This window comes from Montipora capricornis, chromosome 2, assembly GCF_036669925.1.
Source record: "Montipora capricornis isolate CH-2021 chromosome 2, ASM3666992v2, whole genome shotgun sequence".
Classification (NCBI taxonomy): Eukaryota; Metazoa; Cnidaria; class Anthozoa; order Scleractinia; family Acroporidae; genus Montipora; species Montipora capricornis.
Window position 1 is genome coordinate 63,746,967 of NC_090884.1, and position 16,064 is coordinate 63,763,030.

The window sequence follows — 16,064 nt, forward strand, 5'->3', positions numbered from 1 at the left end:
GACAATAAATGAGCGAATTCAAAACAAAGATCACAATCGCCCAAACTCTGAGTGAGGTTGACCATTGTTTCTGCAAAGTCAAAAATTTACTCTCCAAGACGAGGTTATTTATCACCACTTTATTATTCACCGGCGTCACAATTTTTTTCTGATTTTGGGGCTCATTTTGTTGAAACTCAAGCACGCTTCCAACAGACCTGTTTATTTTCATGAAACCTTTCCTGCTTACAAAGCAATACTAAAAATATCCTCCCGTATCACGTTTCAACCTTAAGCTCGAAAATTCAATACACAACATGATATTATAATTCACAAAGGCAGAAAATATCACAGAATCCTTTTCCAGCGAAACATTTTATTGAAACAAACAACATAAGATGCACTAAAACGCCATTCGCGTTGCAATGACTTTCGACGCCATTGCTGGTTAACGAGAATGACAAACTCACGAGGCAGAATGTATATTTATATTTAATTAAGTTAGCACAACAGAAAAACGCTAACCTCAATTTGACACGAAAATGCTTTACTATTGCCATAAAAACTATCCAGTTAAGCTTGCATATTATAAAACATGATGAATTCATAAAGGCCACCTTTTCCAGTGAACAATTTTTTGAAACAAACAACATATTTGCTCTTAGAGGCGAAAGTGAAGGCAAGAAACTCAATCGTGTCAAATTACCATGTACTTCAGGTTCAAACCCTTTCCTGAAGAACCTTTTCCTTGAATAACAAGAAAATGCTTTACTATTGCCATAAAAACTATCCAGTTAAGCTTGCATATCATAACACATAATGAATTCATAAAGGCCACCTTTTCCAGCGAACAATTTTTTGAAACAAACAACATATTTCCTATTAGGCAAAAACCCCTTCCTATTTCATTACGTGCGTGAAGATAAAAAACTCAATCGTGTCAAATATGCGCAATATTACAACAAACTAAAATTTCAGGATCAAACCGTTTCCATGAAGAACCTTGTCCTTGAATAATGAAGCACAAAATAGACGACAAGCTTTCTTTCAAATAATTCTTGGCTGTCACATTTCCAATTATTTTTTTTACCTGAAGACTGTGCAGAGTTGATCACAGATCCACTTAAGGTGTTCGATTCGTTCTTGAAATAAATCTCAAAAAGAAAATCGACATTCCAAAACACCATTTCTCTTTCTGTAGCATCTTCCCTGGTCTCATAAAATCCATTTCAATTCCGCGATTCGGCTTGAATATTTAAGCAGAGTTTAGATTGTGTTTTGGAAATCAAAGCAGTACAAACCCAAAACGCTCTTTCGTCGCTTTAAGACCTTCAATCCTTCTTTTCCACTGCTGATTAATCTTTAGGGCTATATCTTTCTATTTTAAGCTCTGTTGAGGTTCATCCCTATTCTAAGAGGAGGAAAATATGTCTTAGAAAATTAGGACTGATGCCCTCGTGACGGCAGCTGTCGTCAGCGTGCGTGCACCCATGGGCAAATAGTAAATGATCTATTGGCCAATAACAACGCGCGTATTATCCAATTTATGTTATAATACTTATTTCAAATTCCGCGCGCAGTCCGTACGTCCACCCCTCCATGTATGCCAATGTGACTAGTATCATGCTTGTTTACAGCACACACCCTTGATATTGGACATCCATGTTATGATCAATTGACACCTGTCAAAACAAGGTTTCCGCTGACCAGTATCACGTGACACACGCTTAGAGCTCACCGAGGTCAGCCTTTTTTTAAAAGTTGACCGCTGACCAGGTACTGGCTTTCGATTGGAGTGCAGGTTCAACCTAGGTTAACATAAGCGAGGTTTCATTTTTCGCGCGCTTTCTGTGGCTCGACGCGGCTACACGGCTATGCTACGTCAACTTTAGTTCTTACACAGTCAACGCTTTTCGTGTTCAGATGGAAAACGGTTTGGAAAATGTTTTCTTTCTGCCTTTTCGCTGGTTTCAATCCAGTTTGAGATATCATGATAGCTGTGGTCCACACTGGCTGGTACGCAGTTATTCAAGTCAAACATCGGAGCGATATAAACTTAAAGCTGAATGTTTATTTTAAGTTGCTTAGAGCTGCTTTTTTCTCTGTATTGCAATTTTTGGCATTGATATCTTTAGAAGCTCTGATAAGGTTACATGATGCCTGGAGGACCTATGACTAGAACAGAAACGAAAGCCCGGAAAGCGAAAGAGAGCTACAACGACAAAACAGAATACACTTGTTGGAAGAAGTTACTCCACAAATTCTTTCCTTTAGCACTAAACCGATTGTTATTTTTACGGATGCGTTATTTAAAGTGGATGCGTATTTTTAAAAAGTGGTTTAATCGGTTTTTCCTTTGTTCAGGAATGAAACTCGAATTTTTATTGACAACTGGAATTGAATAACAATTATCTGTACTATTTTGGACACAAAGATAAAATTGAATTGTTTGTTTGTTTTGCTTAAAAATGAGAGGGAACAAGTGCTTTTTTAATCCGTTTGCCCAACTGGTTTTCGATGTGCCTCGACAGTGCCAAGAAAATTTTGCCCCTATATTATAAACACGTAATCGAAATGAGTTCTCGTAAAATTAGGGGGAAATTTCACTAGCTTGTGTTTTCAGAAGTTTGTTTAAAGCACCTAAAGGTAATTTAGTGTTCGTCCTTTCTTGGTTGCATTGCTGTATTTTGCCAATTCTTGTTCCAAGCCAAGCTGGCATGTTTCATTGAAATAAATCAAAATGTGAATGATCTCGTTTTCAGAGAGATAATTTGGAATAAAGTACATCAGTAGTCAGTAGCGTCATTCCTATTCGCTGGGTATTGACAGTTAACTCTGAAATGGCTCTTTTCCTTTCCATTCATTCACTGAGGGTGTGCTTGTTTTCTTTTAAAACTCGTGCGGTTCAACAAAAATTCATTGCCAATTGCAAACTGGTGAATTTTTCTACAGACGAAAGCAAAGAAAATGACTTAATTATTACAGTGAGGACACTCGAACCATGAACACTTGATATTTTTTTGTACATTTTTTTAGTGACTATAGAATGTGGGCTCGTCCTTTTGACAAGAGTATTTAATGTTTTTACACTTACAAAATGCTATACATGTAACACTATACATCATAAGAAGAGCCTTTATTGCTTCCTCCCCCAAAAAAACAATGTACTCAAAAATGTCAAGTGTTCACGGTTCAAGTGTCCTTACTGTAAAGAAGCAACCGGAAACATCAAAACGAGGACAATTCGAAATTTTTTATTTTCATTAACCCTACAGGTTGTAAGATTAAATAACCAGGGAGCTTCCCTTGCAGGCTTAGCTAAATTTATATATTATATCATCCTAAATAGCAGTTAAGGTTTCACATCTTATTGCTGCTAACGATGTCCCAAAGTTATTTCGTGTTATATAAAATGGATCAATAGTTAGACCACCTCCTCGCCTATTTTCATAAAATGGATCTGAGCCCAGGCCTTAATTCACCTGAGCTTGAAGACCCCGTTTGAACACAACACGGAAAAACCATTTCAGATTTGCGTCCTTTGTTAAGAAACACAAGTATGCAATTACTTCCTATCATAGAATACAAGTTACTTGGCAGCGGGCGAAAGGACAACTGAAAAATCAGAGTCACCGGCAGGATTCGAACCTCCGACCTCCGCAACACAGGTTGGATGTTCTCCCCATTGAGCTACTAAAACTCACGGGCGCATTATACCTTTCCATCATATCATGTACTTGTACTTCCTATTATCCTGGAGCGCGAGCAGGCGGAATAGTGCAATATGACTGGTTACCAAGTGAAGCTATGATTTTCCCAGTTATGAACCCAATTTTAGCAATAGCGTTAAGAAGCCTGAGAAATACAGGACTTCAACGGGATTTGAACCCGTTACCTAGCGATGCAGGTGCGACGCTCCAACCAACTGAGCTATGAAGCCACTGATGTTGGGAGCTGGTCATTAGTGGGGTCAGATGTTCCCGTGAGGAATGAATCAATGAACGAAATGATATATGAAATGAATCACATATTGAATAGACCTTTTTACCGATACGGCGGCCATTGATTTCTATTGTTTTAAATAGCTATTATGGGATGCCCAGGGGGCAAATACATATTAATTTGCCCCCTGAGCATCCCATAATGTCTTTCGAAACAATAGAAATCAAAATGGCCGCCGTATCTGCAAAAAGGTCTATTGCGGATATGAAATCAAGTGAAGCTATGATCCTCGCAGTTATGAACGCAATTTTAGCGTCGCACCGGTATCGCGAGGTCACGGGTTCAAATCTTGTTCAAGTCCTGAATTCTTCAGACTTCTCGACGCTATTGCTAAAATTGCGTTCACAACTGCAAGGAACATAGTTTCACTTGACTTCCTATCTGCAATTCAATATATCATTCATTTCTTATATCATTTCGTTCAATGAGAGGTTACCGGAGCGAGCAGGTTTTCTCTATCTTGTCCGCGAAGCTAGGCGGAATCGAGACGTGATAAATCACCGCGTGCTCAACGATCACTTCTTTGCATTGTTTTCTATTTTTTTATGTTTTAAGTGCTTCTAAACGTATTCCCACTCTTTACTTGTTTGACATAAAAGTCTTTCTTCGTTCATTTTGTCAGAACTCAAAGGAATTTGCAGTCGCTCCGTATTGGAAAAACCATGCGTGCTGTCTTGAGTAGGCCATTAGCCTGAGACTACGGATCTCACGGCCGGTAAATAAGTACGACTACGGTTTTTCAAAGTCGCGCATGTAGATAAGAAATGTCGGTGCAACAGCTGTTGCTCTTATGAGTGATGCTCTCTTCATCGTCTGCCAAGCTACAAAAGGGAGTGAGGGTTTTTGTAGATGGGATTCGTCACTCACAAGGGTGGCCAGACAAGTGGCTGTTTCAAAAACAGTTTTTTTTCGGGCGATATGGTTTTTAATTTTTTTTAAACTTACATTTTACACTCCTTACAAAAGTGACTACCACTACTACTACTACTGCCATTAAGTACAACATATTAAACGGACTAATGATCATTACAGTACTTGTGATGATAGAGTGCTTTTGTTCATGTGACCAGCAGCCATTGCATATTAAAACAAAAGGGAGAATTTTCATAAGAATAGAGTTCAATTCCCAAAAGAATATCTCACTCTTCCAACATGCCCGCTGTTTCTTTGATTCACGGCCCCCCTCCAACATGGCCGCAATGACGTCATGTGAAAAAACTCTGTATTAACGATAACTTTCAAGTGAAAGCAAGACAAAACACCCTAAAACCCTGACATTCAAACTCTAACAATGTAAGTCCAAGGAAAATAAAAGCGTAACTAAATATTTTATAAAAAAAAAACCTTTTTTGCGTTTCTGTCATGTTCTTTTGATTTAAACGCAAAGAATTTTTCTAACGTTAATTTATCGCGAACTTAAGCCACGAAAAAGCTACGAAAATTGACCAAGTTTTTTCCACTTTCCATCCTCACTCCCTTTGCTGAAGTCGACTGGTAATTGCTTTAAAGCACCTATCAAGTTCTGTAGTTAACGAAACCGTGGCATCTCGAAAATAAATAAAAAAACAATTCAAATTGTGGTTTAAACTTGGTTTTTATTACATCAATTTTTAAGAAACACTTAAAATTCATGTTCAAAATTGATATAGAAATGTCTAGTGAGTTTGCTTGCATTATATTTTTAAAATCTAAAATTGAATATTTTTGTATCTAACATTACATTTATTTAATAAGTGACCTGTATGTATACACTGAGTATTACGAATATTTCGCGGGATACGCATGAATCGACAACAAATCCACGATCACCTTCCGATGACGTAGCGGAAGAGCGGCGGAAATTAATTAACGCGGCTAAAAGTCCTAAAACTAAGTATGTACAGTCAATGCAGTTGTCAGACTGGGATTATTTTCGTGACGTATAACAAACTAGTCAATCTGTTTTAGCCGGCCAAATGCTTTAAGGGTGAAAAATACAGATTTCATTTACATTTTGAGAACAAACCGCAAGTTGCCGACATACTGAGATATTTTCCGTTCCCTCAACGATGAGTGACTTTCATAGCGGAATAGCATTGGAATCTCGCACGGCCCAAACCAAGCAAGAAACCGTGGAAACGTGCATCACGCATATTAAGAATAGACTTGCCAATGTGGTAAGATGTTCTACATGATGCACGACCGTGATGCTAGGCACAGTGTTCACCGACTCACTGTCGTTGGTGGCTGTCTTGCAGTCGCCTGAGACATTTGGCACCTTTCACAGGAACAGGATTTCAACAGCTTTGGGATACAACCATCTAGAAAAAAAGGGACATTTAATCACAGAAGCAGGAAGATATGCGATATAAATTCAAACCAAGCTGACAGCAACCCTTTAGTCTGTTCATGCTTTAATTCAAGTTTTGGTGATTAGGTCACATCTGGTCTAAATTTTGGGTTAATGTACTCCTTAACTTGGATATTGAATATCAAAATGCAGACCTTTGGGGCCTGTGGGAAGGGGTGCGAACCCCGTGCTCCCCCCTGGTTACGCGCCTGTAATATTGTAACATTACAATATCGGGTTGTCAGTAAATCTCCTTAAGTTAGAACCTAGAATAGTGCGGACTGAAAAAGGCATGGAATGTTTCGTTCAAAGTTAAAAGTTCGTCAAAAGGATCTTCAAATTAATCACTTGTCTAGTTCGAGTTGTCTCAACAGTTTCTTCGTAAGTACTTGAAGTTAAACGCTATTTATCTTAACCTTTAAAGTTAAGCTTAAGCTAACGTGATCATGTAGACCTGTCTGTTTGGGCGTGTCTGCAACGTTTATGGCTCTGAGGTTGCCTATTTGTTTAGAGTAAGGATATGTCCGGTTTTACTCTGAAAAAGGGCCAATGGCAGTGATTACTTTGAGTTCAACGGCTACCGTTCAATGTTACCAAGACGTGGATACAAATCTAGCTTACTGAACTGAAGGACTACAAGACTGTACAGTGACAATATTAGTGACATTGTTATAGCTAACACCCATTATGGCAGTGTAAAGGAAGCTAGTATAATGCCTTCCTCCACCCCCAATCCCCTTAATTTAAGGGATTAACCCGGAAAAAGATATAAGCAAATCCAGAGTATATGACAGATCAAAAATAGATTTAGAACCACGTTTATGGCAAATGACAAGTGACAATAGTTTACACAAATCCTTGGCCATAAATATGGTTTCAGATTTCTTTCACGGTGTTAGCGAGGATAAACAGCTGGCTGCTAAACGCTACAATGCACCCAACCATAAAAATTCTTTTGTGCCATCTCATTTCGTTTCTGTTGGAACACGTAAATGCACAAAAAATAGGGCCGAGCAAAGGTGAAGAATTTTCTCGGAACAAAGTCAAGTTTTCCAAAGAAACATGACAACAGAATAGAAAGGACTCCTCGGTCTTAATTGCAACACTGTACGTCCTAAAAAGTCTGCGTTTTCCCACCTATTTGCTTTACGGCTTCCTACCTGGGAGGTAGCCATGAAAGACAGTAAAAACGTCATCTCTGGCTATTGCGTGCAGGGCAAAAATAAATTCCACTATGGTGAACCATGGTTTCCAACAGCTAAGATGATTGATCATTGCCTCTGTTGGAGATACGAAATCCTCTTCTGGGGGTGAAAGATCATCTAAGATTTCTTTGTCAATTTCCAAATTGATGCCAAGGTGTCGCCATCCCAGTACTTTGTTCGTGCGGTGTTTGTGGTTCAAAAGCTCACACACAGTGTCCATGACATGCAAGTCTTCCATCAAGGCTTTGACCAAAGAATTATCTGAAACTACCACACCAAAATTTCACAATAATTTTTAATGGTGGATGATAAGCAATGAGGTTGGGGTAAGGTTGGGGTTTATGAGTTTCCAGGAAATGTGACTGCAGCTTGTGCAGTCAGCGGAAAACTGTATAGGTAACCGCGCCATTGTGTTGTAGCTTCCCGCCTCCTTCCCGCCATTAGGAACCTTAAGATCTACGACGGCGACGTCAACAAAAACGTCACCTCAAAATATCACTTTGCTTTATCATAATTCTTTCGCGGTTATTCTATCTCGTTCATTTCTTACAATTTGGGCGAAGTATCGTAAAAATAAATTGATACGAGCAGTTACAAAGTCAAAATAGAGAATGAAAGATTCTCTTTTGCATACTCACTTTGTCGTCAAAAGCTCAAATTTGGTAATTCACGTCGTCCTTATGCAGAGTACCGCAAGAATCCGTCCTAAAATCCGTGCTGCACGTGCAGCACGATTATTTATGCTCTTTTAACCAATGATATCATTGTTTTGCGCCGTTTTTGTTGCCGTCGCCGTTGTAAAAGGGACCTTTAGATTCTAGGACGAGGACGGTTTTAGCGAAAATTCTTAGGAGATTCATAACCCGAACCATTAATCTTACTCTTTGTTAGCAGTGTAGGTTGCTCAGTTATTCTTATTGCTGGTAACTTAACCTTTTTTTGCTGATCGAAAAGTGCCAGAACTGCTACCGTGTTGTTGACTTGTTTTGACACTACGACATTCTTGCAAAACCTCGTACTAAAATGACGACGGTATCACGTTTTTCCCGCCAAAATGACGCTCGTTAGCGCGCGCTCACTGTTATTCATTGACAAAATCTCGTACTCGTAGTCGTTCTCGTCCTGGAATCTAAAGCTCTCTAAAATCTTAAGGACGGTGCCTACTAATTCAAAGGTATTTTTGCCCCGGTTTATGATTATGCGGGAAATGTAGATCTTAACAAGTGTTATTGAAATCGAAAAAGATAATTCATGAACAATATTCGTAAAAAGCTTTAAAATACACAGCCATGTATGGCGTTCTTTCTCAAATTGAAGCTTAATTATCTCTGAAAAATACATGGTTGCCCCCAATTTTCTTTTTGGATACCAATAACACTTACTAAGATCTACTTTCTTTGCATAATTTTAAACCGCACAAAAATATCCCTGTATTAGTAAGCATCACCGAGAGGAAATCCGACTATCTCGAGATGCGCAGAACGTATGCGCCCTATTTTGGTAGTGTAAGACTTTGGGATGTAAACCGTGGGTTGTAGTGCCGCCTAAACGGTAAGCAATATTGCAGGGACATTTTGTTAACCTTTTACAGAAATTTATTCACTCGTTGATTCAAGTTTTCACATGGCGTAAACTCAGATATCAAAGATTGGAATCACCTACAACATGCTGTTCTGTGTGTTATGATGTATAAATCTTTGTAAAATTCATTAATAAATCATAAGGGTGACAGCCTACAGAAACGTTTAACTGTCTGAAAGCACGGGGAGGGTTTGAAAGGGGTAGCAGGGAAAAGCTGGGGTTGATGAATGAATTAATACAATAATTAAATGAATCATATACACTTTGTTACAACCACTAGTGGTTGTAACAAAGTATAGAGCCACATGTTCTTCTATGAACACATTGAACTTTGCAAGAAAATGATTACACACACCTTGGGTTTGGGGACCTTCCGGAGGGTAAATGGTTTGGGTTTGGTTCAGCTCAGGTTTCATTTTACCCTTGGGGATGGGGTTATACAGTACAAGACTCACCTCAGGGTAAAATATAATTAGACGAGTTCACTGTCCTTGCAAATTAGTTCTGCTTTATGATTGGCAAATCCACCTAAGGGAGCAGATTAACCGTACTTTTCAATTCAGGAACTGTCATGGGAAGTTCTTTTTGATGTATCCATGGAAATAACCCTAGAGCAGTTTCGACCTAGGGAAAGCGGTTACACAGAAAAACGTCCTTGCCCGGGGGCAAACGCTATTTACCCATGGGTAAAAGGGCTAGTGTAACCATAGCTAATGTAAGAAAGTAAAGGTGTAGTGTCGTTCCTATCGTTCGACCTGAAGGAGAACAAACTGCTAATTACACACCTATATACCAATAGCACCACGCCCCTCAGGGACAATGCGTCATTGCATTGGTAGCGTGCAGAAAACAAATATCTGCTTAACTGCGTACCTCAGATATGTTAATATTTGTTTCGCAGATCTCGCATACTGGCCTTAACGTTGAATTCCTTTGAACGTAAACGCGATATTTTTTTCAATCATGCGGTGACCGAAAAACGAGAAAGAAAAAGAAAACAAACCACTATTACAAAGGAAACCGACGATCACATCAAATTATAACTTTATATTTAACAAATGATAAACAGTTCAGCGTGCACTATTGAGTTATGGTGCACTTGGGAGTTTGCTAAGCACTCAAGAAAAGCGTAAGGGTCGCTCGAGGCGATAGCCGAATCTAGCTTTCGACTCTAGCTTTCGACTCTAGCTTCGACTCTAGCTTCGACTCTAGCTTCTTTGCTGAGAGCTGCTTTTTTCTCTGTATTGAAATTTTTGGCATTGATATCTTTAGAAGCTCTGATAAGGTTACATGATGCCTGGAGGACCTATGACTAGAACAGAAACGAAAGCCCGGAAAGCGAAAGAGAGCTACAACGACAAAACAGAATACACTTGTTGGAAGAAGTTACTCCACAAATTCTTTCCTTTAGCACTAAACCGTTTGTTATTTTTACGGATGCATTATTTAAAGTGGATGCGTATTTTAAAAAAGTGGTTTAATCGGTTTTTCCCTTGTTCAGGAATGAAACTAGAATCTTTATTGTCAACTGGAATTAAATAACAATTAGTATAAATACACAGGTGATTATACAAAATCGAGCGCTCTCATTGGCTCGCTATCTCGGATTATCAGCCGATAATCACTTCGACGGACAAAATGGCTGCCAGTAGTCGTTTTGCCACTGTAAGTGAAGATGATTTCGCGTTGAAATGTTTTTTTTCCCCCTCGTTTTTGAAATAATCACCTGTGTATTTATACTAAAACAATTATTCGCCTCAGGCTCAGTGATTATCGATGAATATTCACCTCGACTTTGTCTCGGTGAATATTCACCAATAATCACTTCACCTTCGGCGAATAATTGTTAATTATCTGTGCTCTTTTGGACATAAAGAAAAAGTCGATTTGTTTGTTTGTTTTGTTCTAAAATGCGAGCGAACAAGTGCTTTTTTAATCCGTTTTCCCAACTGGTGCCAACAGTGCCAAGAAAATTTTGCCCCTATATTATAAACACGTAATCGAAATGAGTTCTCGTAAAATTAGGGGGAAATTTCACTAGCTTGTGTTTTCAGAAGTCTGTTTAAAGCACCTAAAGGTAATTTAGTGTTCGTCCTTTCTTGGTTGCATGGCCGTATTTTGCCGATTCTTGTTCCAAGCCAAGCTGGCATGTTTCATTGAAATAAATCAAAATGTGAATGATCTCGTTTTCAGAGAGATAATTTGGAATAAAGTACATCAGTAGTCAGTAGCGTCATTCCTATTCGCTGGGTATTGACAGTTAACTCTGAAATGGCTCTTTTCCTTTCCATTCATTCACTGAGGGTGTGCTTGTTTTCTTTTAAAACTCGTGCGGTTCAACAAAAATTCATTGCCAATTGCAAACTGGTGAATTTTTCTACAGACGAAAGCAAAGAAAATGACTTAATTATTAAAGCAGCAACCGGAAACATCAAAACGAGGACAATTCGAATTTTTTTATTTTCATTAACCCTACAAGTAGTAAGATTAAATAACCAGGGAGCTTCCCTTGCAGGCTTGGCTAAATTTATATTTTATATCATCTTAAATAGCAGTTAAGGTTTCACATCTTATTGCTGCTAACGATGTCCCAAAGTTATTTCGTGTTATATAAAATGGATCAATAGTTAGACCACCTCCTCGCTTATTTTCATAAAATGGATCTGGGCCCAGGCCTTAATTCACCGGAGCTTGAAGACCCCGTTTGAACACAACACGGAAAAACCATTCAGATTTGCGTCCTTTGTTAAGAAACACAAGTATGCAATTACTTCCTATCATAGAATACAATTTACTTGGCAGTGGGCGAAAGGACAACTGAAAAATCAGAGTCACCGGCAGGATTCAAACCTCCGACCTCCGCAACACAGGTTGGATGTTCTCCCCATTGAGCTACTAGAACTCACGGGCGCATTACACCTTTCCATCATATCATGTACTTGTACTTCCTATTATCCTGGAGCGCGAGCAGGCGGAATTTCGAAAATAGTGCAATATGACTGGTTACCAAGTGAACCTATGATTTTACCAGTTATGAACGCAATTTTAGCAATAGCGTTAAGAAGCCTGAAAAATACAGGACTTCAACGGGATTTGAACCCGTTACCTTGGTGCGACGCTCCAACCAACTGAGCTATAAAGCCACTGATGCTGGGAGCTGGTTATTTGTGGGGTCAAATGTTCCCGTGAGGATTGAACCAAAGAATGAAATGATATATGAAATGAATAACATATTGAATTGCGGACATGAAATCAAGTGAAGCTATGATCCTCGCAGTTATGAACGCAATTTTAGCGTCGCACCGGCATCGCGAGGTCAGGGGTCCAAACCCCGTTCAAGTCCTGAATTCTTCACACTTCTCTACTCTATTGCTAAAATTGCGTTCATAACTGCGAGGAACATAGCTTCACTTGACTTCATATCCGCAATTCAACATATGATTCATTTCATATATAATTTCGTTCAATGACAGGTTACCGGAGCGAGTAGGTTTTCTCCTTCACCCCTCTCCGACTGATAGTCGCAACACTGGTGCATATGTCGCGCGGCCGCGGCCTGGATACCACAATATAAAAGAAAAGATGCGCATGCGCTGTGCCTCTTCGTTTCGTGGCGCGTTTCGGCCAACCACGTTTTCCTGTTTTCCCTGCTCATTGGGAGTGTTTTCCTTCATTTGCTGCGGTTTTTAATGTCGGACATGACTGGCGAAACCTCTAAAAATGTAAGTAGTTTCGATTGCGTTAGTTTTGTCGTTTTTTTTTTTTTTGAAGCATTTATATAGCAAGGATTTACACGAATGAAGGTACGAGTCAATAACCGCCTTCTGTGTCTTTAGGATGACACTGTGTCATCGTCTTACCCGATCCATATGGCGGATAGCGGTAATAGACAGCCAGACTTTGAAAAGTTAGTGGCAGAGTCTGTGGCAAAATCATTACCAGAAATCCTGCAAGGTGTCCTTGCCTCGCTCTCTTTACCGGGACAGAATGAACTGAAGATAATGTTAACACCGCGACAAAATCCACCGATGCAACGACGGTGCCAACCACGCTCCGAGGGGATCGTTTCTTTAATACAGAACAAGAAACTGTCATCTCTCAATACCTGTTGAGTTTCACAAATAAGGCCTCTTCGCTTTTCGCCCAGGTCCCTGTCTAAAGACAAGTGGAACCGACCACTCACTTCCTGTACACAAATTAAAGACACAGAGTCCTTGCTGGTAGCGCCAGCGATGCAGGCTTGGATGAAAGATGAATTAAAAAAGAGGCATGGTTACACTAAAAGAAAGGATCTCTTCTCCTTTGATGATGGCTTGGCTGAACGTCAATCTGCTTTCTTGGTTGTGGCTCGCCCTTCTTAGCAGCCTTGACAGCCCTTGATAATTCAGAGGGTCCTGATGCCATTAAGGACGTACTGGAAGATGCTCTAGTCCTCCTTGGTAACGTCAACTTTAGGCTTAATGCTTGGAGGCAAAAACGCTTCTCTGAGTTCCTCACTGAAGTTGGTAAACGTACTCTGCGGGAAGGTATCCCTGCAAATAAGCACCTTTTCCCGGACAAGTTTCATACAAAGATCGAGACTGAACATGACCATAGCTCAACTAACAGCAAGCTTATCAGCACACCAGCCTCGAAAAACACTTCTCCAAAGGACCACACGGGAGGGAGCAGCCCTTTCGTGGACACTACCGCACCACTGACAACAGTCGAGTTGGAGGGAAACGGAAATGGGGATATGGCTCAAGGTCTAACCTGCAGTCCCCCAAAAGGGCCAGAACAGCGGGATCCTCCCAGCAATCTGACCCCAAGACCAGCGCGAACTGACTATCCGTTCCCCTGTCTCAAAATGCTTACGCCCCCCACCAACAGATCAGCAACTCGTTTACAATTTTTTGTTCAGAATATTGGAAACAAATAACACAGGACACTTGGACTTTAAAAACAATTCAGGGGTACAAGATCCCCTTTTGCAGGCGCCCCAGGCAATGGCGCATGAGAGTAACCAGAGTAAAATGCCACTTGGATGCTTACCATATGGAAAAGGCTATTAAAGACTTGTTAGCTAAGAGAGCCGTCCGGGAAGTCAAGCCAAAGGACGACCAGTTCACTTCAACCCTGTTCTCAGTACAAAAACAAAATGGCGATTATCGATCCGGGTTGTGATCTAAACCAGTTCTTAGGGAAGGAGTCCTTCAAGATGGAGGGACTGCAAGTAATGAAATCCCTAATAGAGCAGGGAGACTTCATGATGAAATTAGACCTGAAAGATGCATATTACACATTTCCAATTCATCACTCCCACAGAAAGTATCCGAGGTTCGTCTATCAGGACAGAACATACGAGTTTCAGTGCCTTCCCTTTGGCCTGTCCTCAGCTCCGTGGGCATTTACAAAGACACTGAAGCCATTGCTGGCAGTGTTGCGGTCAATGGGTATCTGGGTTGTGATTTACATAGACGACGTTACTACTACACCAACAGAGCAAGGTGCTAAAGAAAATCTTTGCTCAAGTGGTAGACTTTCTGGAAAAGATGGGCTTTCTGTTGAAGAAGAAGTGCTCCCCCATTTCTTTCCAACGTCTAATCTAATAAATTCTATGTATTATTACCCATCTGATTTTCAGAAACTAAATTTATCATCTTCTAGCACTTATTTTTCTTTTTTTCACATAAATTTAAACAGCCTTGATGCTCATCTGGATGATTTACAAACTACGCTTGCATCCCTGAATTTTCCCTTTCCATCATAGGCATTAGTGAAACTAGAGAGAACTATTCAACCGGTTTTAAAATGAACAATAATCTGGACGGTTTCACCCTCTTTTCCCAACCTTCCAGATCTGCTGCTGGTGGTGTGGCTATTTATGCTAGTAAATCTTTAAATGCCTTTGAGCGAACTGACCTGAGCACAACTGATGATGATTTTGAAACTGTTTGGGTTGAAATTAATAACACTAAAGCTAAAAATATCTTATGCTGTTGTGCCTATAGGCACCCTTCATCTAACCCTGTGAGATTTAAAGAACATCTTGAATCCATCCTATCCCAGTTGACAAGAGAAAATAAGAACATCTTCATTATGGGTGACTTTAACATTAACTTGCTATCCTCTGAAAGCCATCCCGAATCCAATGTTTTCATTCTTAAGTTAAACTCGTTTTTTCTTCTTCCATATATTCTACAACCAACTCGTATAACTGAAAGATCTGCAACTTTAATTGATAATATTTTTGCAAATACATATTCTATGAATGCTATCAGTGGAAACCTTGTCTCAAAAATTTCTGATCATCTTCCTAAGTTACTTATTGTTGATAACATCAAAGTAAACTACAAAATTTTAAATTATTATAAAAATGATTATACTAAATTTGATGAAGATAAATTTATTAATGAATTCTCAGCTATCAATTGGGAAAATATCTCCAATACTGATTTGGATGCAAACTCTAAATTTAATATTTTTTATGATCAAATCTCTCAGTTCATTAACTCTCATGTTCCACGTAGAAAAATACTTGCTAAGATGCAATATAGAGATAAGGTCTATTTACAGGTCCTTAAGTGTAATCAGCCAGATCCAAACATGATTCTTCTTTATAAGAAGTTCAGGAATAGTGTTGTTAAAGATATCAAAGTATCAAAGTCAAATTATCTTAAGAAGTGATGACCCTGATGACCACGATGACCCTGTCCCTCCGTCAACCAAAACTCCCCTCCATTGTGGATACCTGCCATCACCTCCTCGCTCAAGAGAGTGGCTCAGTGAGGACTCTGTCCACGTTAATTGGACAAATGAGCCATGCATTACAAACACGGATCTTGGTTGCACCACTTCATTACAGAGGTCTTCAACGCCTATACCTGCAAGCAATGTCACAACATGGGCAGGCAAGGAAAGTGATAGTCCCCTTAACCTTCCAGGCACACAAAGACCTAGAGTGGTGGGTCTCAGAGAGCTGCTGCCCT

At 39.7% G+C, this 16,064-nt stretch overlaps 1 protein-coding gene and 1 long non-coding RNA gene across 2 annotated transcripts in view; both read right to left on the minus strand.

The window, feature by feature from the left end:
* Window positions 1–16,064, minus strand: part of LOC138031147 (uncharacterized) — a 317,245-nt gene that overhangs the window by 180,339 nt on the left and 120,842 nt on the right. The gene's annotated exons all lie outside the window — the stretch shown is intronic.
* LOC138030830 (uncharacterized) lies at window positions 5,557–7,782 on the minus strand. The gene is made up of 2 exons (XR_011128079.1): window positions 7,471–7,782; window positions 5,557–6,281 (listed from the first exon to the last, which is right to left on the minus strand). It is a non-coding gene; the product is annotated as an uncharacterized lncRNA (long non-coding RNA).